We start from the raw sequence: 26,811 nt of genomic DNA on the forward strand, positions 1-26,811 counted from the left end.
CAATCTTCTTTCTTCTTGTAGGCTGCAAGTGAAAACATTACTAAGTACAATTGCTTACCATCCTTAAAGTTTTTAATGTTTTCTCAAGTCTTTATGCATAAGAAATTAGTAAGGAATTTTTGTCTTACCAGGTGTCTTCTATGGGCTTGCCTCTCTTCTATTATGTATGTTGATTGAAAGAATGTTTTGTTTCTATCTTGTTTTAACAGGTTGTGCTGGATATCTTGATTCTATTTCTCCAGGAGAGAGAACAAAGGTAAGTATATATTCAGCATAAATTATTTTAGAGTTATTTGTTCTCTTTTGTCTAACTCACTTGTTACCTTCTAACTTCCTTCCAATATCTTCTTCTCTAAGGTAAGTTGATAGTATAACTTGTTAGGATGCTCTGGTTCTTAATGACTGGATCCAACACTAGACGAGTCGATCTCTTTTGTTAATGAGATTGGAAAGTTTCTTTTATTTCTTTTTCCTGTATTCCTGTTCACTCAACTCTCTCATGTATGAGCCCCATTATACTCAGATAATTATCAACTAGTTTGGAGTATCTGTAGCTATCGAATTTTACAGGGAGAAATAGATTAAATGACTGTGCCGGCATATCTGCTGCTTCCTGACTTGAGTAGTGCTGAACTAACTGAAGCGCTACCTCAGATTCTTGCAATGACTGGTTTTATATTAGCGAGTTGTTCACTATTTTTTGAGGATTGCAAATTGGTTTGATTATAACACTACTTTTCTTTCGGTTGCGCATTGAGGGCATAACCGGAACACTACTCTTTTCGCCATGCGCCTTCACAAGACAAGCGTACTGGCCATTCGCTGAGCAGTGTCGGCTTTCTAACTCGAACGCTACTCTTTTGGTTTTGCGCAATATTTTCCTAATGAATTTCTAGTCACGTCTCTTCCTAGCACTGCGCACGCTTCCTTCAGTTTTCAGAGCATGCCGGACTTCAAACACTAACCTGCAGGTTTTTGAAGTGACGGGAACTGACGCAGGATGACCGACGGCCACTAGCACGCTCCCTGACTAAATTTTTATCCGACGACTATGAGGTAGGTCTCACTCGGGAGAAGCTCTTGGTGAAGTGCGCCTTGGAACGTTAGCGCGCGCTTCACCTGAGCTGCTCAAAACATAAGGAGAGAACTAGACTGCTAGACAACGAGTGTGCTGGCGGCCATCTTGGATGTCCAACATTGCCAACACACTCTCCAACTCCGGGCACAATTAATCTTTGGGCAAGACCGCTGGGAGAAAGAAGTGGAAGTAATAGCCACAACAGGGCTGCGAGGAGGAAACCTCCTGTGAGCCCTGACAGCAATGCAATACACATGCACAAAACATGTCAAAAGAAACCTACACAGAAACAAGTTAGCAGTTTGACACTATTGTGGAGTACAGACCACCTGAAAGGACACATCAGTACACACATCCAGTCAGGTAGCACACAGACATACTCAAACAGCAACAGAGCAGCCCCAAACAATTCAGGGTAACTCAATACATTGACATAACAACCCTGTAAACTCACATTCAGGTGAAGAAGTTGTTGATGAGCTGTGTGCGGACATCACCCTCATCATCATCATCACTGGCAATGTGGTCCAGGCCTGGATCCTCCACAGGCGGCGGAGGTAGGTCATCGTCATCCTGGATGAGAGGCAACTTCTTCCGCACTGCCATTTTGTGTAGCATGCAGCATACAAGGATAATTTTGCACACCTTTGTAGGGTCATATGGGAGGGCCCCTCTGTTCTTGTCCAGGCAGTGGAAGCTGCTTTTCAGGAGACCAAATGTCCGCTCAATCACCCTCCTGCTCTGACCATGTGCCTCATTGTAGCGCATCTCGGCTGGTGTCACAGGGTTCCTGAGGGGTGTCAGCAACCACGGCATGTTGGGGTATCCGTAGTCACCTACATACAAAAAAATGAACAATTAGCTGAGTTTTGAAAGAGGGTGGAATAAAACATTGCCAAACACACACAAAGGTAAACAGTCAGTACACACCGACAAGCCAGGCACGCTGGTCTGGCATCTGTGACATCAGCGTTGCAATGCGACTACTCCTCATGATGTAGGCATCATGCGCAAAACCGGGGAAATGTGCACACACATGTGTGATACACATGTCTGCAATACATACTACCAGAGTATTGATGGAGTGGAAATGTTTCCTGTTCCGGTATGCCTGATCATGTGCCTGTGGTGGTACCTGGGCCACATGTGTACCATCAATTGATCCGATGACGTTCGGCATCCTCCCCAGTGTATAAAAAGCATCCTCTATTTCAGTGAGTTGACCTGGGCTAGGAAACTTGATGTACAGGTCAAGGAAATGTAACATCCCCTCCAAGGCATTGCGTAGCGCACGACTGAACATAGTTTGCGACATACCACCAGCAGTAGCCACAATGTGCTGGAAGGTACCAGTAGCAAAGAAGTGCAGGGCTGCCATCACCTTTACCTCTGGGGTCAGTGCTGTAGGGTATGTCTGGCCAGGTAGCAGATGTGGCGCCAACTGCTCCGCCAACTCCTCAATCAGTGGCCTGGTGAAGCAGTACCATCGTGTTCCTGCATGGTTTCAATGTCTGGGAACGGTCTATGGACATCTGGTGCCCTGCAGTACAGAGATGAACAAAGGAAGATTGTCGATTCATCCACCCATGTGGCTATGACCAAGCAAAATATCACATGCCACATCATGACAATACACAATGTACTGAGGATTGTGCTGTTTGGCATGGACACATATGTCACCTACATGCCCATCACCTCACATCTCAAGTTCACATGTCTACATAAGTCCCATGTAGTGCAATGGCCAATCATTGGGCAGTGTCACAGTACCTATGGACTGCTGTCACGTTAAAAACACACACCACAGTGACAAGTGAGGCCTGATGTCTCCCAGGCATCACAGATCTTTGCCATGCAGATACCCAGGGTCCCTGTATAGCCACATGTAGACTGGCATGACATGGCGTATCATGTACACGCCACAAGACAACCGTGAGTCCCACAGGTAGTGGCCACTGCAGGCCCTACATGTACGTCTCGTAGACACACACACAACATCAATGTTGATGCACAAACCACATGGATGTGGAGATTGTCTCCCATTGGGCACATTTGATCAGACACATCTGAGACACAACATGCACACAGACTGTGGGTGTACATCAGAATTGGGGCTATAGGTCTCACTGTGACGTACATACCATCACCCCCAGGACTCAGGCTGTATGTGACATGTCCTAAACTTATCCAACCTGAAACTTTGTCCATGACTCATGCCCATAACTGTTCAGTTGCACATCACAGTGATAATGTGCACAACACACAAAGGATTCTGTCCCCATGAACATGTGCACAGCCTGGGAGTGGCTGCACCAAAGTGCCACACAACAAACCAAATGTTGCCCCCCAAACACACAGGGAATGCAGCCTTACATGCCATAGGACACAGTATGACACATGCTGTAGTGTGATAGGTGTGCACCTGAGTCCCTGGCAAGTAAATGTGTGTGGAAGCCGTCAAAAAGTCACACCAATGTCAACCGACGCGGGTGACTTCTACAGAGACACATTGCACAGTTCAGGACTGAGCCGTGCTTACGCTTAGCCATTGACTGCAATGAGGACCAACGCGGGTGACTATGCGTATGCATTGCACAGTTCAGGACGGAGCCGTGCGTACGCTTAGCCATTGACTGCAATGAGGACCGACGCGGGTGACTATGCGTACGCATTGCACAGTTCAGGACCGAGCCGTGCGTACGCTTAGCCATTGACTGCAATGAGGACCAACGCGGGTGATTATGCGTACGCATTGCACAGTTCAGGACCGAGCCGTGCGTACGCTTAGCCATTGACTGCAATGAGGACCGACACGGGTGACTATCATGCATATGCGTCGGGCAGGCATGGACCGAGACCGGCGTATGCCTTGGCCATTGAATCTTATGGAGACGGGTGCGTTTGTATTTTCAAACTACGCGTTGTACAGTCAGTTGACCGAGCCGTGTGCACCCATTGGATCTGGACTGTCATGGAGACGGATGCAGATTCAAAACTTGTACGAGTCGTGCGCTGAAATTTCAGTTGGTTGCCTACAACAATGTTGCAATTCCTAGGGTTTTATGAAGGTGAATATTTGAACGATGCGGAAGACGTGTACGAGTCGTACATTTCCATGGATTAGCCAGATTCATAGAATGCAACCATGTTGGACCTATCACTTGGGACATATGGCACAGATTTTGCCTCTGCAGCACAGATTTAAAGCTGGCTGGCCCCCAGGGAGATCACTTGCCTGCACTTCATACTACTGGACCACATCCCTGATACCACTGCTGCTGTCGCTGCATCCTCTGGCTACTGCTGTGTCACGTACTCTGGAGCGGGCCACAGCCTTGTGAGGATGAGAACCAGGCCCTGCTGGATGGGCTCCTTCCACAGTACAGCAAGCTGTATGGGAAACCAGGGGAGCAGGTGAGTGTGCAGTCCACTGCCTTCCTAATTGTGCATGGGTTCTGACTAGCAGTACTAGCAGAGTGTACACCAGTGGCAAACGTACTCACTGAGTACTTTCATCCCCAAAGTGTGTAGGTACATGTAATAAACAGGTGTTCTGCAGCTTAAGTGCATTTATGCAAGCTTAAACTTCCCAGGCATTGTTAACATGTGAGACATACAGGGCATTTGTCCTTTTCCATGGGTGCACTACCTGTGTAACTCATTTTCCTTTGTGATGATGACTAGGCCTGGGCGAAAATTTTGTTCCGTTCGCGGATATTGCGATAATTTGACATTTTCGCGTTCCGCAGAGAGCGCAAAAATGTCAAAAATTCCGGTTTCCGCAGCTTGGCGATAATTTGTTTCTTGCTCGCGCTGTAAAATAATACATTCTCGCGCGCATGCGATCGCCTTACCTGAATCCCTGTGTTCGCCGGCAAGTTTTCTTGATCCGGTCGCGTTCTCCATGAGATGTTGTATTGTTTTTAGCCATTTGCGCTCTCTCGTGACAGTTCACGCCCGCAGTGACGTCATGCGTCGCGCGATCACGTCTTTATGCTCGCGATCATGCACCACGAGACAACTCAAAACAAGATGGCCGCGCCCGCAAGCAACCATATGGGTAAGTTGGCGACCCGCAACCATGCAGAAAATCTCGCGAACATGCCGGAAAAAAACTTCCGCATCTTCGCGATATTTCCGCTTGTTTGCGATAATTTTAAACATTTTCGCGATAATTTGCGAAAGTTAATTTCGCAAATTCCGCCCACCCCTAATGATGACATGTATATCCAACTGTGTGCAGCACAGATATGGGCCATGTGTGTTAATGGACTTTTAACTTTGTCATCCTCACAGGTTGATGCCCACCAGAAGCAGGAGATATGGCTGACTATCGCCCGGGCAGTTCGATCGGTGGGGGTCTACAAGCGCCGGATCCGCAACTGCCAGAAGAGGTGGCAGGATCTTCGGGGCTGGACCCGGAGGATCGCAAGGGTCCAGCTGAAGCTGTTGCCTCCTCGCAGGAGGGGCGGACACCGGACCATGACCCCCCACATGCTCAGGATCCTGGTGGTGGTCTTCCCCGACCTGGATGGGCAGCTGAAGGCCAGACAGCAGCAAGGAGGGGGTAAGTCCATGCCTAATCTGTGTACTATGTATGACATGCTAATTGTAGTCTTTTGACCTGGTCACACTTCCACATTACGTAGGTCTTGTAGTCCAATACTCATGTCCCTCATTTGTGTGATGTACCCTCCTCATCTGATCCACAGGTGTGGACCCTACAGTCTGTTGCTTGTGTCACTAGGGCACTGTGTCCCTGTAGTCAGCTATGCTTCAGGTTCCGGAGAGCATCTGTTACTGTGACTCTGTTGTGGGTTTCATGGGTGGGTCAATTATTTACACAATGCCTGAGATCTGACATGTGATCTGTGTGTGCCCTTAATATGTGTTCCAATTGATGTTCTGACTCACCACATGTGGCTGAGGTATTTCAAACAAACACATGCAGCAGGGGACTCCAATTTGTGTGCCTCAGGAGTATGTATATCAAGTGTGTCACACTTGCTTAGCCACCTGCCTACTGTCCAGGGCTAAACACTGTTTCACGTAGACCTGGGCAGTCATGCCTACTCAAGGTTATTTAGAAACACTCTGTAATCCCACTCCTGTGTATCAACTTACAAGTTGTGCTTAGTGACATGTGCCTTCAGGTGTCTGCCTCTGTGCCATTGTGGTGTGGCTTCCTTTTCCGTACAACTGGGGTGTTCATGAGTTGGAGGCTCAGCAGGACATCTGAGATGTGACTATGAGAGACAATACCTCTGTGACATATAGGTGTGTGATCACTTGACAGTGCACAACGGTGTATGCAACTGTGCACTTCAGGCAGTTGTGTTACATGCACAGCAGACTGTGATGTGCTGATGTACAGGGAGTTGTGTTCGCAGAGACTCATATGTCTGTTTTGTATGATGTGGGGTCTTCTGGGTCCGGGAGATGTTGTTTGCAGGGTATGGGCAAGTGCACTTGTCAGCTGCAGAGTTTGCTTTACCCATGAGGTATGATTGTGACACAGTGCAGACTGTTGTTGTCTGGATGCCCTGCCCCTGTGACAGGAGACAGTGTTGACTAACTTTCCAGGCATGTCAGTGCCATGGCATTTAACTTGCTACGAGTGATCCTGCATTGTGTTCAAATGTGCTCCATGCACCCCATTGTGGCATTGACTATTAGGACATGAGAACATCATAGTGTGTGTTGCTATCATGCATCACAAGCATGTGAAATGAGACTCTAGCCATCCCTTCATCCTGACACCTGTACTGAGTCAGTGGCAAGAGATGTGATGTGTGTATAGTGACATACTCTTACATGTTCACTTGCATGTCCAACAAATGTGTAGGTGGTGAATGTCGGCACATTGGGGTATTAGCATCCAACATGCAACAGACATATAGGTGCAAGTCTAGGAGGGATATGAGTGCCATGGTTGATGGTGAGACTGATAATTGGCTTATTCTAAACAGTGTGAGCACTTTGAGCAGTGTTCAGCTGATGATGCCAGGGCTTGCCCTGTGATGTGATGTACTCCCTGTGGTGTGTGCAGTCAGTGCAGGTGACTTATGTTGTTCTCTTTTTTCCTAATTCTATCCAGATACATCCACGGCCACAGGAGGGGACAGCTCCACGGACCAGGAGGAGCCACAGAGCCTGACTGGGACAGAAGGCAAGGAGTCGGAGGGACGCAGTGGCACGGAGGGCGAGTGGAGCCACACCGAGGAGTCCTCAGCAACATCCACCCCAGCTGAGGGCCACAGCAGCTCGGACGATGACTTCCTTGTGGAGGCGGGTGTCAGCAGCCACCAAACCCCAGCTAGTGGGGCTGCCCCCACCACCGCCCCCACCCCCACCATCACCACCCTCCCATCGGCTCCCACCCCGTGTTTGGGAGCGAGTCTCCTTTGTGCCAGGCACCGCACCCCCTGCCCCTGTGTCCCCTGCTGCCCTGAGTGAGGAGTCTGTGGACTTGCTTCGACAGATCCATGTAGGGCAGACATCAATGCTGAGTGTCCTCCATGCACACACCAGTCTGTTGACACAACTGGTGTCATTCATGGAGGGCATTTTATCGGGCATGTCTACCCTACAGAGGACCAATCAGTCTGTGGCCTCTGCCCTGACGGCAGGAGTGTCCCTCCTCCAACAGTCCTGCACCCCCCCTACCCCTGCACCACCCACGATTCCTAGCACCCTACCTGTCCCAAGCACACTCACACCAGCACATTCTCACAAACCCACAGACACGAGCAGCTCACAAACACCCAAACCAAGGGCTAGACGTGCACACAAGCAAGCGCAGGGGACTGATACCACACTCACAGGGGATGGTTTGCAGACACACACATAGTCACTCCTCCGTCCTCCGATACCTCTCCCTCCCAGCCCCCTTCCCTTGCCTCACCTGCAACTCCATCTCCATGGAAGCTCTTCCTCTGTGACCTTGGCCTCTTCCCCACCGACCCAGCATATCCAGCTACCACTTGCTCTTCCACCCCCACCACCCCCGGTCAGACAGTTTGTGCCACTGATGTGGGGACCGTGTCTCCCCTCTGTCCTGCTGACCTCACCTGAACCCCATTCCGCTCCCATTGAGTTAGGCACTGCACTGGAGTCCACGACCTCCCCGTCTGACTTGGGCACTGAAGTGGGGACCCAGTCCACTCCATCTGACCTGCCCACTGCAGTTGTGCTGGCACCCACCCCATCTGACTTGTGCCCCACAGTTGTGACTGCACCCACTACTTCAGTCAGCTCCACTGCAGTTGCCAGTGACTCTCCAGCATCCACCACCCCTTCACTGCCTTCTTCTGCTGTGCCCTGATCCTGTCCCTGCAGTGCCTGGCCTGCCCCCATGTGTGCCCCTCTGAGGGGTTGTCCCCTGTCCTTACCAGTGCAGGCAAGCAACGTGTGACAGTTGTCACTCAAGTTTACTTTTTGTCATTTGGATATGGACTGACCATTGGCCTTTGTTTTGAAAAGACTTTGCATTTAATAATTGATGAATAAAGCATGTTTCTTTATCCTTGTGAATTTGATTTATCTGTACATTATGTTGATGATGTTTAACATGAACTTGCAGTTGTAATGCTGGATTTCTAATGTTGAATACTGAGGTATTGATGTGAGGTACTTCATGTGGGTCATGAGATATGTATCTTATTCTGGTCGTTATCCATATCATCCTTTGCAGCTAACTGGGTGTGTCATGATTAACAATTTGTGAACATCTCTGTAAACATTTCATTTGCATGGTCACATCTGTGGCTTGCACACATGCACATATGATGTGCTTCCCATTGTCCAATTTGTCTATTTCCCTGACTGTGGGCGCATCTCCACTGGACATGTAAGTGTGGACAACATTGGTGTAGGTGCAACTGGGTCCTCTGTGCAACTTGCTGGACATATGTATTGAGTATGTGCAGAAGACTTAAGGGACACTCCCGTACCCAGGCTGTTGTGACCAGAGCCTATATTGTGTGGTAACTGATGGCTGACTGACCAAGTGTTCTCCTGACATGACTGAGACCTGCTGGGACTATGTTTGGCACGGCTGAGCTTCCACAGGAGTTGAGTCCCCTCAAGTAAGTGTGTTGTTCTGTGACATTGCCTGGGCCCATGGTGTGTGTTGTGTGAGCATGTGTGTGTGTCCACATCCCTTTTCATACACAGGCAGTGTTCCCTTTATATGTTCCTGTTGTTGATGCTTGCTGAGTTGTACTGTGTTCATTCCAAAACATTGCCATGGGCTACCAGATGTGGGGGTGCATGACACACTACTGTTAATCGGTATTTCATCATTGGGATTTGTCAGTTCTGAGTGGTGATGATGTGGTCAGACGCAGATGGGACACAGTCAGGGGTCCCCAAGGCACTTGTTTGTTCGCAATATCATGTAGTTGTCCCTAGGTGGTACCTTTTAGTGATTGAGACATGTGTATGTGTATGTGACTGCTCCCACTCGTGCAGTTCAGGGCTGCAATGTTGACAGGTGTCAGCATGTGTGCCTTGTGGTTCTCCTTGGCTTCTGCATTGTCCTGGGACTAAGGCAGGTATTCCGAAGGTTATGAGAGCTTTGACGTCATGGCTTTGTACCGCATACTGTGCAGTATATCTGTCATTCACCAGGGTTGTAGACTGTCCTTGTGTGATGAGCCTCTGCACCTTAGTTCCTCCCAACTTTACTGTGTTTGTCATGGGTGCATGTGCAATGTCACCTGTCCATGTGGGCTTCACAGATGCACATTGGTGCAGTTCAGGGTGTGTGGTGTTGAGGGTGGACTGATGTAAATGTTTGCATGAATGGGCCCCTAGCTCCCGTTTGCCCGTGGATGATGGGCCATGCTGAGTGATTTGTGTTTGTGTAGGTGTGAGGTACGTTTGTGGCACAGGACACATGTCTGGGTTTCACAGTTTGTATGACATCTACCTTTGTCATCACAGTGGACGTATCATGCATGCTTGTGTCACCCCAATGTCTGGCCCCTGGGGGTAGTGCTGTTGTGTGTCAGTCTCTTCCTGTGTTAGTTGCTGTTCATTCCAGCTTGTGTCACATGTGTCTGTTGTGCTCCCTCTCATCTCACAATGCCTGATTGCCCACTAAGGGGGGCCCATTGATGATTTACTTTTGTATGGCACTGTGTCCACATCTGTCTTACTGTGGTTCATCCACCCTCATGTGTTGTGTAGTTGCCTGGGGATACTGAGACACAAACACACACACACACACATGTTGTGTCAGACGTGCAGTGTGAGGTTGCCTGTTTGTGTTTGTGCATCTGCACCAGTGCATTGGTATTGCTCTTGTGGGCCATTGTCTGGATGTTGTTTTTGTGATTTACCCTGCTGTCCCTGTGAGTCATATCACATCATTCTGCACATTCATCCTGGTTGTTAGGTCCCATTGCTGGCATGGAATGGGAGTTTGTGACCTGACACCTATAGTCTACACAGGATGTTTTGATTTGTGTGTCTATTTTTGAGATGTGTGTATGCTTTGTGATGGTCACTTCTGCTTTGTGTCATTGTACAGTGTATGCAGTGTCAGTCCCCATGGGTGGTGCTTGTCTGCACATGGCCGAGAGTATGTTAGGGTTTCACAGTACTGTTAGCCTCACCACATATCTGTGGGTATGGGACACAATCACTACTTTGCCCCAAAAGTGTTTCATGTGTTGGGAGCAGGAATCATACATGCTGTTTGGCATTTGCAGCTGTGACCATGACGACACTTACCTTTTGGTCACTGTGATGAGGGGGTTTTTGGACCCCATCACCACAATGCTCAACATTTGCTGCAGTTTGTATCACACACTTAACTTTTGTTCTACACAGTGAGGGGGTGTTAGTTTTACATTGACACAGTGCTATAGTGATGCTTGCCTTGTGTAGGCCACACTCAGATTTTGGTCACACATGTGATGGTAGTTACATTGTATGTTCGAAGACATTATCACTGTTGTGGGCATTTGTCACAGACTACACACAGTTGTCATGATGTTAGGGGGGATGTATTTTGCTGACATACCTAATGTTGGTGTATGATGGATGTGTGGCGCATCACCCATCCTATGGGTGGGGGTGGCAGGGGTGATGGGCAACAGGTCCCCTATGGGTGGGGGTGGCAGGAGTGATGGGCAACAGGTTCCCTATGGGTGGGGGTGGCAGTAGTGATGGGCAACATAAGCCCTATGGGTGGGGTAGCAGGAGGGATGGGCAACAGGTCCCCTATGGGTGGGGGTGGCAGTAGTGATGGGAATCATAAGCCTATGAGTGGGGGTGGCAGGAGTGATGGGCAACATAGTCCCTATGGGTGGGGGTGGCAGGAGTGATGGGCAACATAAGCCCTATGGGTGGGGGTGGCAGGAGTGATGGGCAACAGGTCCCCTATGGGTGGAGGTGGCAATAGTGATGGGCAACAGGTCCCCTATGGGTGGGGGTGGCAGGAGTTATGTGCAACAGGTCCCTTATAGGTGGAGGTGGCCGGACTGATCAGCAATATAAGCCCTATGGGTGGGGGTGGCTGGAATGATGGGCAACATAGTCCCTATGGGCGGGGGTGAAAGGAGTGATGGGCAACATAAGCCCTATGGGTGGGGTTGGCAGGAGTGATGGGCAACAGGTCCCCTACGGGTGGGGATGGCAGGAGTGATGGGCAACATGTCCCCTATTGTTGGGGGTGGCATGAGTGATGGGCAACAGGTCCCCTATGGGTGGGGGTGGCAGGAGTGCTGGACAACATGTCCCCTATGTGTGGGGGTGGCAGGAGTGATGGGCAACATAAGCCCTATGAGTGAGGGTGGCAGTGGTGCTGGCCATGCAACCCCTATGGTGGCCTGTTGCTAGTGGCCAGGATATGGATCCCCTGTGTGTGTGTGACATTTTGCGGGTACGTGTCGTTTGTTTGTGGGGTGGGTGTCTGACTTACCGTCTGTGCCGTCCGCGTCGATTTCTGATCCAAACATAGATGTACAGTACTGGTATGACCTGTGCGATGGGATTCATGATGTGTTCGTCTCGTACACGCTGCTTGTTGCTCCATCTCGTACCCGTTGCAAGCTGGTCCGTCTCATAGCCGTGGATTGTGTTGTGGCGCGAATCGTACCTGATATGCTTCTTTTCCGGATGCTGTGACGCACCTTACGTGGCGACCCGTCCGGCGCATATGATTTGCACATCGTACTTGTCCGGCCGGAAACTGCTATGGATACTGCTTCCGGGCGACTCGGTTCGGCGTTCGGAGGTACGGCATGGACGGAGAATGAAGCTTGAATCACAGCCTACGTGTCGGTCGGATTTTTGACAGTTATGTGCATCGTACTTCCTCACTGTCCAGACCGGCTCCGGGTACGAGTCGGTCGCAAGGTAAGGCTACGAACAGCTCTCGGAGAGCTGTCCGACCCGGATCGGTATCGACCCCTAAGTGTAGAATATTAGACACACAGCCAATTGCCTTGAAATAAAAGAAAATGAAAGCACTGGGCTATGTCCCTATCACAAAGGCAGTTAACCACTACAATTTACAAATAGAAATAGAATACTTTTTCTACCACTAAATGATGACAAACAAAGCCCTGTAAAGAATCATTTCAACAGGGACAGTCAGGATGGATTCTGTAGGAGTTCTGGGCCATTATTAAGCTGGCGGCAAAGCCTTCACGCCACACATAGTAGTATTGTGTTTTTGCTTGTTTGCACATTTACCTGCAACTTTCACAATCATTCACAATCATTCACTCCCCTCACCATCGGAGACTGTTGCAACAGGCCACTATTGTGGAAATTGCTCCCTGCTCAGTGCCAAAAGCTATGAACTGAGATTTAAATATTGCTTATTTCAACAAATGATCCCAGGTCAGACATAACCTCAAGACATATGATGGTTTGAAGTCAGAATCCCCTGACATGCTGTTTCTAACAAAAACTTGGTTAATTGAGGGTTCTACGCCTGATATTTGTGCTGCACTGCCAAGGAATTTCTGCATATTGAATCTGAATGGACCTCAGGAAAAAAAAATAGTGGGGTTGCAATGATCATAAAAAAAGCATAAACTCTGAAAATAAAACTAATGTAGAATTTGAAACTGTCTCCGCATCACCAACCCAGACCGCTTAATTGCTCTGGTGGTCCCCACACAAAATTTGTGCGATGAACTAAACTCTTTTTTTATTGAGAAGATACGTATAATCAAAGACAGTATCCCTCCTAGTCCCCCTTTCATCCCACTCCCTTGGAAGACAGGAACCCATTACATCTTAATGTGTTTCCGTTAATCACTAAAGACACTCTTTTGAAGCTGTTGACAAAGGTCAAATCCTTATCCACTATGGACATCTGCCCCCCTTCTATTAAAAAACCATCTTCTCAGAGTTTCCTGATTTGGTGACTGCCATGCTTAACTTATCTTTGAGTCAGAGCATGGTACCCCTTACCCCTTACTTTGAAAGACACAGTAGTTCTTTCCCTATTAAAAAAGCTGGGGATGTTTCTTATATTCTAAAGAACTATCACCCAATCTTCCTTCGCCCTTACCTAGCCAAGATTCTGGAGGCCCATATTGCCCAACATCTCTGCTCCTTTTTTGAAGACTCTTCTTTCTTGGATTCCCATCAGGCAGGCTTCTGTTCATCTCATTCTATGGAATCCATTATACTCTCCATAGTCGGTGACATGAGAGAGGAAGCAGACAAAGGTCAAGGCCATGTGATCGTCCACCTGGATTTGTGTGCAGCCTTTGACTCAGTGGATCATGACATCCTTTTTGACTGTGTTGAGGCCACTTTACTGCAGGGTTGTGCTCTAGATTGGACAAAGTCCTTTCCCTCAGACCGATCTCAATTGGTTCACTTTCCCTCCTTTTGCTCCTCCAAGTTAATTCTCAGCTGCGGAGTAGCTCAGTGCTATTCTTAGCCCCCCCCCCCCTTTACTCAATCTTTATATCCACACTCAGGTGAACTCACTAAAAAGGAAAAAGTGAAAATATACAAGTACCCTGACAACATACAGATATTGTTTAACTTTGAGGATACTCCAGTATCTACAGAATTCTTCCAGAACCCTGGGATCTTTATTCATGAGTGGATGAACTGCCATCAACTGGAACTGAACTCATACAAAACTGAGGTGGTGATGGTCAAAAACAAACTGCATTGTTGAAGTCATTCCTTTTGCCTCAGGAGTTGGGTCCCACTCCAAAAAAAGCAGTCAGTTGCCTCAGCATACTTGTTGATGAAGATCTCTCAATGAATCCTTAGATTGGAGCAGTGTCCTCCTCCTGCTTTTTTCAGCTTCGTAAAATAGAAACAAATCATGATTTTTTTTCTGTCGAGGCCATTATCCAGATCATAATCGAACTTGTGATGTCCTGTATCAATTATGCCAATGCTCCATACCTTGGTCTTCCAAAGGAACTGAGCCAAACACTGGAGCTTGTCCAGAACCAAGTAGCCAGACTAATTTGTTACTAACTTAGATACTGCCATTCTAACCCCTTGCTAAACAAACTGCACTGTCTCCCAGTTGCTTAGAGAACCCTGTTTTAAACAGGATGCACGATTTTCAAATAGCCTATGGTAAAAGCCCCACCTTTGTGTCCTCCAGAAATTGGAACTACATCTGCAGGCATAATCTTAGATCACCACACCGCAATCTCTTCGAGGTTCATAAATTCAATAGTAAAAGACTGGTGGGAACCAGGTTTGCTTCCGGTGTTTGAAACTCTCTTGCTGACAACATAAGACCCGTAACCTCTTATGAGTGTTTTAGAACCATTTAAAAAACCTACAAGTGACTAACTCTTAACTCTGCTTCTAGTGCTCTCAGAGCCATGAAACCTCTTAGTGAACTTGCGCTTTAGAAGTTCTTTGTAACATAACATACCATTTTGAAGACACTTATTTTGGCAGACTGCATTGCTCCAAAAACACTGTGTTTGCTCAAAAAGCTCTTTGGATGGTGTTGTTGAGCAAACTGATATAAATTCAATAATCAATGCCCAGTCTCATAATTTAAAAAATGGCACACACATCCATCAAGTTGAACTGGTCACACTGTAAACGTTACATAATATTATAGTATTGGGAATGTCTTATTACTAGTGTAACACAAATTGCCCAATGTTACATGAGATTCTGCTGGTGTGAAAAAAATGACCCACAAGCCCCCTTGCAAAGCCTAACTCAACCAAGCGCCCACTACTTCTGCTGTACTTCCGGTCTCTTGCTCCCAAGTGCGTTCAATGCACCTCAGTCAATGTTGTCATGAACTGTCTCCCAATTACAAATCTCACCATTCTTTATATAATAGTGTAGGTTACTTTCTCCATTACACAGGAGCGATGCCTTGCTTGGAAGCATCGTCGTTAGCTCTGCACAATACTTCATATTGTATTAAACAAGCCTACCTCGAATGTGATGCAAGTATGGCAAATAGCCTAAATTAATAATATTTTTTATCATATTATGCAAATTGAGTGAATGTCATTAACGGGACTGCAATACATTCAATTGGTTACAGGAGTCAGAGGACCCACTTGTAGATTCCCTGAAATTAGGAGTGATAGTTTGCTAATGATTTATTATAAGAATATTTGGAGAATGTAAACAGGCAGGGAATGTATCAAGCAGCAGTAATTATTGATGATTACATTTGGATCCTATAACCTAAGCCGAACCTGCTCCAACCCCTCTCTAAAATCCATTTAAAAAGATGTTTACTTGGAAATGAAATACATCAAGCATTACCATTTCTGTTCATTTCCCATAAATCTCTTCGATGAAAGCAAACAATGCACATTTCATTAAAGCGTGCTACATGCGACCTTCGAGTTAGCTCGGCTGATTGTTTCATACTAGATGTTCTTAACTGTAACCTTGCGTTGTACTTTGCTGCATATTAGCATTTGTTTCCTACACTCTGTGGAATCAGGCTTTTGAAATGCAGACTGTGTTCACGGCATTAAGGGTTCGGACAAAAAGTAACATCGCAGTTAATAGTTCTCATTGAAATGGATGACAATGGCAGTCATACTGAAGGAACTCCAATGGATTCTGAAGGACACGAACGTACATTACCTTCCCACCAAAACCTACCTAAAAGCTCAAATCAGAGGGTCCCTGAAGAAAAAAAAAAAATCACAAATTTATTTCATGTGCTTCAGCATTCAAGCAGAATGTTTCACGCGGGGAGACAGGTTTAATCGTCTGCCAGAGCTGCCCTAGTGGAAAAATCCATTTGACCAGTTGCAAATGGTTTCTCTTGGATCCAGTATGTACCACTGTAATACCATTATAACACATGCTGCAGCTCAAGGACATTAGAAATAAGGGGAAATTATTCTTTGGCAGTGGCTACAACAATAGATTTTTAATAATGACAAGCAGTAGGAAAAGGACTGTAAATGACGCCATGGCGCTATAATTCATTATTTATGACAGCATTGTAATCCAGGTTTAGAACACATTCTGAAACGGTTTGGTGAGCAACGCACAGGAGGAGCTGTTCACTTTAATAGAACAAACCGTGTTACAATTGGAGCAACAAGCAGGGGCATAACGCAGGCCTTTTCAGCCCCTGTGGCACAGGGCGTCCCCCGACCCCAAGGCAGCCGGAACCCTTCAAGGAAACCCCACTTAGACTCATGAGCTTTTCATCACATTTTACAGGGGGCCCGATCATTTTGCAGTACGCCACTGGCAGGATTTGATGTAACGTGCTATTTGTCTAAGTACACATGCAGTGCTATATAGTCATTCCTCTCAATGCTTTGCAGCAGCCTGGTGTGTGTGATATCAGGATGCTGTCTCATGCACACCAACACTTTCTTGGGAAATTCTCAATTTTTTAACCTCCAGATGACATGTATGTATGTGGTGTATGTACAGTACAAACATAGGCATAAAAGGTGTTAGAACAAAACCTAGAAAAAAAATGTGATACAAAAACATCACCTCAAGAATATCAGGATGTCAAAGATATTGTCCACAGGAATATGAAAAATTAAAAGTATTATTTTAGGTGTTTATTGTAAAAACAAAGTATTGATTTAGAATAAATTGTTGTATGTAATATCGTTTTGTTCTTTTGTATGTAATTTACAGTAGTGTGTTCGATTCTATATGGTTATTAACTCTTTTATTTGAATTTTTAGGAAGATAATTTGCTAATTAGGAAATTGTTGAAATTTGTCTTTTCAGTTGTATTAATGTATTGAAATAATGTATTTATCATTTCTTTTAGCAGTGGGATGTTTTTTTTTAGTGGAAGGAATAGGAGAATATTAAAAAGTTTATATTTCAATGTATATTCATTGTTAGTTATTTTATTGATATGCAAATTAATCCTGTCAAATACTTAAATGCATTTTGTTACATTAGTGAAATTTTATGAATTACATTTAATAATAATTAAGATATATATTTAGTTTAAATAATAATAATAATAATAATTTAAATAATTATTCAAATTACGTTTTTCATTAATTACAAACATATAAAAATACATTTAATAAAGTAAAATATTACAATTGTTAACAATGCAAAAAAAATGAAAAATATATCATAGAAAAATATTTTGAAAATAAAAATCTCATTGTAATTTTTTTAAATGTTTATTTAAAAAGGTGTTTTATATTTTTTTTTACATTTTCAAATTTCTAAATTGTATTTTTTATTTTCTGGTTCAAAGTTTAGGAATGATAGTAAACATTTAAAATATATATAGTTTATTACTACTGATTACAATTATATATATGTTGATGTATAAATATGAATACATAGATTTGTAATTTTGGATTGTGTGTTTTAATTACATTTTTGTCGATTTTATTGAGCACAACATGTGTGATTATGAAGTATTGATTATGTATATAAAAAATGTCTCTGTAGCAACTTGCATAAAATGCTTTACCTTGCTTTAGATTGCAGTGGAAATAGTAAATTTCACCTCTTTAGTTTTCAACACCTTCCCCAAATTGGCTTCTATTAGAGAGGGGATAGTAAATTTCACCCATTTAGTGTCCAACACTTTACCCCACTTGGGTTTGGTTGGAGTGGGAATGGTAACTGTCACCCATTAGGGTTCCACACCTTCCACAAATTGGTATAGATTGGAGTGGGAATAGTAAATGCCACCCATTGAGGGCCTAATTATGATTCTGTCAGTCCGAGGACTGTCACACCTGTGATGGTGCAGCAGTGGTGGTCCAGCCACTGCCGCACCGGCATTCCGTCTGCCCTATTAAGACTTGGGGCGGTCTGACCATAATTGGACTGCTGACTCTGCCAGGGAACAGCCGTTGGTGTGGCAGTCAGGGGCTATGTAATATTCAGTTGGTGCTGCTGCGCTACTGCCATGCATATTACAAGTTTCAGGACCTCCAGCGGATTATGGAGGTCTTGAGGGCCCCCTACACCGCCTCAGCCTGGGAATGCAGGCAGGAGGGCACAACATGTGCCCCCCTGTGTGCATGCACCCAACCTCCTGCACAACATTGACTTTCAAGCCCATGGCATGTAGGAACCCAGTGTGGCGTTCCCATTGCGGTGACTCTTTCAAAGGCACCCTCGTCTTTGAAAGATGTATTTCAGAAGGACCACCACGTCACCTGGCAGACCACAAAATTGGTCATAATTTGACATGCAGGTGGCAGTGACCTTTGGCGGAGCCACCGCTCCACCAAAAGTTGTAATTAGGTTTAACACCTTCTTTAAAATAGTTCACTTTGGAGTGGGAATTGTAAATATAACCCCTTTATTGTCCAACATCTTCTGAAAATTAGTTTTGATTAAAGTGGGAGTAATTATAGTCACCCTTTTAGCGTTCAACTTCTTCTCGGAATTAGTTTACATTGGAGAGGGAATAGTAAATATCACTCCTGTAGTTTGCCTACCAACATGTCCTTTGGACAAGGAAGTAACTTCAGGTTTATGATAAACCAATATTTTAAAATGACTTTCCTTTTTTATCGTGTTTCCAGGAGTGTTTATTTTTGTAAACACTTTTTTTCTGATTTTTATGGTTCCTAGACTCTTTTGATTTCTTCGAGGAATGTTTGTTGAATTTGCTTATTTTTGCATTCCTGGGTGTTTTTCTGTAAATATTTTTCAGTTTTTGGTGGAAGATCAGCAGCTACAGAACAGTAAGTCATATTTATTTTATTTCTTTTGGGTAGGCAATGTTAAATTTTATTGTTTCGAGTAAATGTTATGTGATTGTTATTTGGAATTGTGTGGTTTATGTGTTGTATTTATTTAACATAATTGATTTGTTATTTGAGCTTTTCAGTTGGTGGGAGTTACATTTTTATTTATATAATTGATATGTTAATATATCATCTCTGTCAGATTAAATATGGAAGTTTTATTTAACGTTTAGACTGTTGTAATAAAATAGTATGTTTATTATGTATATATGTATATATTATGTATATAAAAAATATTTCAAAATATCAGGTAGAGAGTGGATCACTGGTCCTGAAAGAACCAGGGTAAACATACACAGTACAAAGTACTGTTAAGAAACCCTCAATCACGTTTTTGCAACGTGATTGAGGGTTTCTTAACAGTACTTTGTACTGTGTATGTTTACCCTGGTTCTTTCAGGACCAGTGATCCACTCTCTACCTGATATTTTGACATTTGAGAAAAAGAAGCTGAGTGGGTCACAAACCCTTCTTTCTCCCTCCAATTGATTTATATATATAAAAAATATTTGTCATTTTGGTTTAGATTTTGCAATAGTTTTTTCTTTCTATTTTGTAATATGCTTTTGGCTATTTAGGTAATCTTCTTTTTTGTTGTTTATAAAGAGTTTGACTTTAAATTGTAGCATGTAATATATTCTTTTTGTTAGTTTGCTAAATTTAACTGCAATCTGGCTAACAGATTGCTCCATTTGTAGTTGTTGACAGTTTTTTTTGTAATGCTTCTGTAAATGTATAGATCTTAGGTTGGGTCCTACCTAGTGTGGATTTGAAGGCATATTGTCATCCTTCCACTGCATTGTTTCGGCTTTCTGTGTCAAGGTGCTGTCATAGACATTCCAACATGGTGTTTGGAATTTGGGTTGGTGTCTGTGTCCTGACGATACAGTCTGATAACCCAAGGGTCTTCAAAAAAATCCATTAAGGGGCTTAGTTTGTCATCATTTTGTTGGTACAAAGGGCATTCTATTAGTTGTAGTAGTTAGCTAACCCTGTGACAGGGACATAGGACAGTTCCATATTATTTTCATTTTGAAGGCAAACTGGCTCTTTGTAGTATATTCTACACTAAGTGATATATTACGAGTTTGCCGGTCCATGGACCGCGGTACCTGTGGTCGTGGTCTGACCACTGCCAGCTCGGCAGTCCAACTGCCATATTATGAGTTGTGCAGATTGGCTTTTCGAAGACAGAGGCTAAACCACTGACACCGCCAGCCAACTCCGACCGTGATGGCTATGGAATGGGCCAATGAGGCTGTTGGAGGTTCGGACCGCCAGTGAAAACATCCACTCAATCAGGAGTTGGTTTACTGCCGGCGTGGCCCTGGAGGTCCAACCACCACTTCTGAAATGGCGGAAAGGAAGGGATATAAGGCCAAAACTCACTTGTACTCAAAACTCACCTGTACTCAAAACTCACCTGCACTCACCTATACTCGTCTTCTATCATCATGGAGCCAATTGGACACATTCTGTCATTGCTCTACCTGCTCAACCACACTCAAAACCCACTCTGTCGTGGACAAATTCAGTGGAAGGTCATAAACTACCAGTTTCCATTTAATTTTCTGCAAAACAATGTCCCGTAATGGACATGCAAAAGTGTTAGGGTCTCTAAGTAGTTTGCACATATACAGGGACCCTGTCTGGGATTGTTTCATAACAATAATCCATAAATACATCTGTAAGGTGCACTACTAGGCCAAAACAGTGGTACTGCACTGGCGCACTGTACACAAATTAACATGTGCTTGCAAATTATATTCAGTGATTGTGATGTGTGCCTTCATTTGGGTTCCACAACAGCACCTCTCTGTGAGAAATTGGCCTGACACATGATGTCCACTAATGTAAGTGGGCACCTTGCACCAGTCCAGACAACCCTTATAGTGATTTAGGAGGTCTTAGACAACCTTGGAAAGTTCTCAAAGTGGTAGCTTTGGACAGCAGCCTTCATGCTTAGTCCAGAAGGAGTGTAAAGCAGCTTGTTTCACCAGAATGAAATCTTATAGTATAGAGTAAGTGAAAAGAACCACAACAAGTATTTATAAAAATATGTATTTATTATATAATACGCTCTAGTACGTTCAAATATCTCCAACACTGTGATGAACACACTGCACACAATACTTTAGCAAAGAAACACAGTAAATAGCACAGAATACACAGTGGACCCCATAGGGGGACCAAACCATATACTAAGAAAGTAGTATAAGAACTAGGACTCAGGTCAAGACAATGTCAAGAGGACGTAGAAGTGCTGGGGACCCACAGAACCACCAAAGGTAAGTAGATAGGGACCCTACAGAAAGTGTGTGCAGAGTGGAAACATGACTGCATGCTCCTTGCAAATCGACGTGTAAGTCGCACTTGGAATTTTAAAGATTTAGGACCCTTTCCAGTGTACCCTGAAGAAACCCTGTGGAAGACAGAAGATTGGAGAGCCACCCCACCCATAGATACCTTAGTACCCACATTACCTACACCATGGAATCCGGATTCATACATGGACTTGGAAGATGAATGCCCTCTGATGTTGGATGTGGGGTGTTGCGGGATGGGTGACATTGACCTTGACTCTGGAGCTGTGAGGACCATATGACACTGAGGAGGACCAGGAGTCATGCATGAACTGTCCCACAAAGTTGAGTGCTGAGGGCTTGGTGTCTGGCGGGAGCACCAACAAGCCTTGGCAAATGCAATTAACGCAGGAAGTGAAATAGGAGCAACGTGGGACCAGCAAGGTCCAGGGGACTCACCTCAAGCAGAGGAGTCAGGGCCAGCCCCAAGAAATCAGGGGAGCCCAAAACAAACAAGTGTGACCCTCAAATGGACCCACAGGCCGGAGGTACTGGAGTTGCGAGAATACCTCAAGCAGCTCACCAAAAGATGCAGGCCACAAGGCACACAATGTGGTGTGGCTGAAGATTCTGGTCACTGAAGGTGCACAAAGTTGGGAATACTTGGAGCCGGAAGATCTTCTTGAAAAGAAGCCAACAAGCCTTTGTAACTGCAAGTTGACGCAGTGCACAGGGGTTCAGCTATTGTGACCCCATTTAGGGATAGTGGCCTCAAACTTGGTGAGAGGGCAGAGCAGGCCTCAGGAGCTGTGGAAAATTACCAACTGTGTTGCAGAACATTACGGAGTCCGGAGGAACTCAGGATTAGCAGAACGGCTGACTTAGTAGCAGTGCCTGCGAATGCAAGGGATTGACTCCATCACTCGAAGGGTTATTCCTTCAAGTGTATTTGATGCTTCACAGGTCTTGGAAGGATCCTCTATGATGCACAGGCACAGACGATGCAGCAGACTGACAGGGAGATGAATTCAGGCCCAAACAAAGTCCAGTGAAGTCCAGCATACCCAGAAGAAGAAGTGGTGTCTGATCTGGATCTTATCCCAAGACAAATCTAGGGACCTACACCCAGGTAAGTCCTTAAATACCCTAGGGAAAGGGTTGGGAAGAATCAGGGGAGCCTCCCAGAGGGGGGCCTGGACAAGGGGAGGTTACTCTCATGTCCTTTGTCCAGTTTCGCACCAGAGCAGGAGCCAACAGCTCCCTGGACTGGTTCGAATTGAACTTTGTACAGGGACACCAAATGTGCCCCTCATGCAGACTGAGTGGCGCTGGCAAGCACACCCACCCCACCCCAATATACTAAATCCTGTCTGGGAGGTGGTCACACCTTCCTGTGATAGGATGCCCATTGTTCTGCCTTCCCCTGCTTGAGCAGCAAGAGGGCAGAATCATGTCTCTGGTTGGCAACAACCATTTTGTGCTGTCCGGGTCAAGAAGGCTGGTACCGGGAACACTGAGAGCCTCACAGAGGGCTCTTCCAGTGCTTAGAATCATATCTCCCACACCGTAATTACGCGGTGCCCCTATATATTGAGTATATGGCTGCTTCAACAAATGGGAAAGCAACCGGGTTATAGAAAACTGTACTACCTAGGTCAGTCACATAATATATGGATATTGCCTGCCTCAAATGATAGGGCTGCCACTTGACCACAAATAGAAACATGCACAGAAGGTAGATGAGAGGCAATATGAATTGATAGCAAGTAAAATGAGGCAATGTATACAGCTTGAAAAACTATCAATAGTTGTTTGTTGAAGTCTTTGTGTGTTTTTAGTTCAAATATGCTTGGTTTGCGTCGTTGGAAACAGCCAACGCGTTTTGCCCAAGCAAGGGCTTTTTCAGGACAATGAGTGATGCTGAAAGTGAAAAGGCCTCAGGCCCAAGGGACAGCCTGTGTGTCCTTATTTGTACGATCCCGGGCCAGATAGTTGAGTCAAACGGCCAATCTGTCTTCAAATTATTATGATAATTTGTGTTAATTCGCAGTGTAGCGTGAAACGACCCATGTCCGGCTGGTGTCCAAATCTCAGCGGAATGAACAATGATCTGTCCTTTGTCCAGTTTCGCACCAGAGCGGGACTGGTTTGAACTGGACTTATGCACACGGACACCAAATGTGCCCCTCATGCAGACTGAGTAGCACTGGCAAGCACACCCACCACACCCCTATACACTAAATCCTGTCTGGGAGGTGGTCACACCTTCCTGTGATAGAATGCCCATTGTTCAATGTTCTGCTGGAGCAGCCACACCATAATTAAGCAGTGCTTCTCTATACAGTATATGACTGCCTCACTGACAACCTTGGAAAATGGACTCCGTAGGCTGTAGGGGTGTCCTGCTCATGTATAGGCACCCTCTCACTTTGAACCAAGCACCCTGCCTTTGGTATTGCAAAGGTCTGCTATAGGGGTGACTTATAGGTTTTAGGTGCAGTGACCCTGGATATAGGAAACCTATATCTTTAGTAAATGTGCAAGCACCAACTTACACAGGCTGCAATGGCAGGCATGTAGTTCCATTTTGAATGGTCTCTTATGGGTGGCATAATACATGCTTCAGCCCATGGGAGACCTCTGGGGTACGTATGCCCCGGGTACATGGGTATCATACACTAGGGACTAATAAGGGTACCCCAGTATACAATCTGGGGTGTACCTGAGTCCGGCACACAACAATTTAAAGGAGAAAGCAGAGCTACTGAGGTCCTGATTAGCAGGATCCCAGTCAGACTAGTCAAAAACAGCTTAGCACCAGGCTAAAAGTGGGGGTAACCATGCACAAGGATCCTACCTTCCTACACTCTCCCCATCAATATCACACCCATTAATGTCTGTCACACACTTCATTTGCCCTTTATCAGTTGACTGCCATGTACTACTGATCTTCACAGTCATGCAGCTTATCAAATGTCAAGTGTTGGTAAAGTGAGATTGAAGTATCTACAACTACCATAAGGCCTTCTCACTCAAATTCTAACCAAGATGCTAGACTCATTTTGCCCCTTCTCACTTGTCTGTCATGTTACTACTGATCTTCACACATCATGCAGCTTACCATTTCTCAAGTGTTAGTAAAGTGAGATTGAAGTGACTACAACTACCATGAGGCCCTCTTACTCCTACTCTAACCAAGATGCTATAGTGAATGTGACCCACTCACATTGTGCACAACCCAGGTCCTGTTTTGATGTCAAAGAAACATCTGTATGGTTGTGTCATTGAACTAAAACACACCATTTTTGCTATAATTCTGTATTGGACTCACACATCACACACATGAAAAGGCAAAGTCAGTCAATGGGAATAAATTTTGCTCATGCCTGACAAACTCCATGTGCACTGGACCTGGGAACTGAAGTATATCTAGGATTACCAATAGAATAAGCAAGGCACTGATATTTCCCTAAAGAAGGCATGACAATGGCAAGAAAATACACCACCAGATGGAAGCAAACCTTACCTCAGTAGCAGATTCCCCACCACATACATAACTTTAATCCCAGGTGGCTCAAGTGTTATCACCCACCCTGAGGCCCATTCCTCTCAAAAAAGACCAAAACATAAAAGGTTTTCCTGGTGTATAGTGGCCTTCCATAACCCCCAAGAAGGCAGATCGGCCAATCTGCCTTTGGGTTGGGCAGAATAAAGATATAATATGGTCTCCAAAGGTCACTCCCCTTCAAAACATAGTCCCCGGAGTCTAGTGGACTTTTTCCCCCACCCATAAAAATGGCCAATCTTCCCTCAAGGTGGGGGCAGAATAAGAGAAAATGACCCCAAGGGGAGCGATTTTTGCCAAAAATGGTCCCTCCCCTTCTACACATATTTTCCTGGTGTCTCTTGGGCTCCTCCCCTAGAGGTTAGGTCCACCTAAAAATGGCTGATCTGCCTTCTATAAGGGTAGAATACAAAAAAATGGCCCCCCAAGGGGAATGACCCTTGCCCAAGGGACCGATCACCTTCCTAAACACCTTTCACTGGTGTCTAGTGGGCTTCCGTCCCCCCCTCCCCAAGATGGCAGATCAGCCTTAAAACATCAAATCTAATATCTGGGCTAGGAAGAATTCCCACCCAAAAAAATCCTCCCCCAAGGAGAGTGACCCTTGCACAAGAGGTCTCTCCACTCAATTACTTCAGAACTAATACCTGCTCTCTAGTGGGTTTCCACTCTCTTGGGGGACAGATCAGGCAAAAAAAAGCCAAACTAGTCTCTGGGGGGGGGGGGGGGGTCAAAACATGAAAGAATGATTGGGCCCCAAGGGAAGAGGCCTTTGCCCAAAAGGTCACTCTCCACAATTACTGTAGAAATAATCATTTGGGTGTCAGACCCCCAGGTGACAGATCAGCTGAAAAATGGCTGAACTAGCCCCTGGAGTGTTTCTCCCCCAACAACCACAAAAAACTTTGTGGTTTTGTGATGTGGATTCTGCTCTACGATTGTAGCACCACCTGTAATCATGGAGCAGAAATCCACTACAGACAGGAACACAGAGAAAGGGAAAATTATTTATTTTCCCCCTGAGTGTGTTTTGTATTTAAACCGTCCCCACCGAGAAGGACTCACTTAAAAGACATCCTCTCTTGGAAGCAAATAGCTTCCAGCGTGTCCCTGACACCATCTGATGATGTTGGTGTGTCATTTGCACACTGACATCATCAGATCACCAAGGGGGGCTAGTGTGTCAGTGGAAGTGATTCTGCTGTAACCCTCAATGGAGACATGTTGTGGGGGGGCCAGTAGGGAGCGTGCCAGTGCTCCCAACATTGGGTGGGCACCAGGATGGCCTGAAGCCATCTCCAGCACATGACCACCATGGATGGGGACAGCTCTAGGACATCGTGATCATCCAAGGGGTTATGGGTCTAGCAAAGAATACGGCAGAGTTTCCTCCAGCAGCATTTATTATTTTTCAAGTATTTTTCAAGTATTTAGCTGATAAAATTAGTGTGCCTTTTATAATGCTTATGTAATTGTTTGTCTGATTTTAGTGGTTAAGGTTGTTTATAGTTTGATTTAATTAGTTTTAGCTCGAACATTTGTCATCAGTTATGCCTTTCTATGGTCGCTAACTTAGTTAATATTTATAATGCTTACTATATAGTTTGCTATTTTTTAATATAATTATATAAAAATACATATACACACACACATATTTTTTTT

Source organism: Triturus cristatus, chromosome 7 (assembly GCF_964204655.1).
Source record: "Triturus cristatus chromosome 7, aTriCri1.1, whole genome shotgun sequence".
NCBI lineage: Eukaryota > Metazoa > Chordata > Amphibia > Caudata > Salamandridae > Triturus > Triturus cristatus.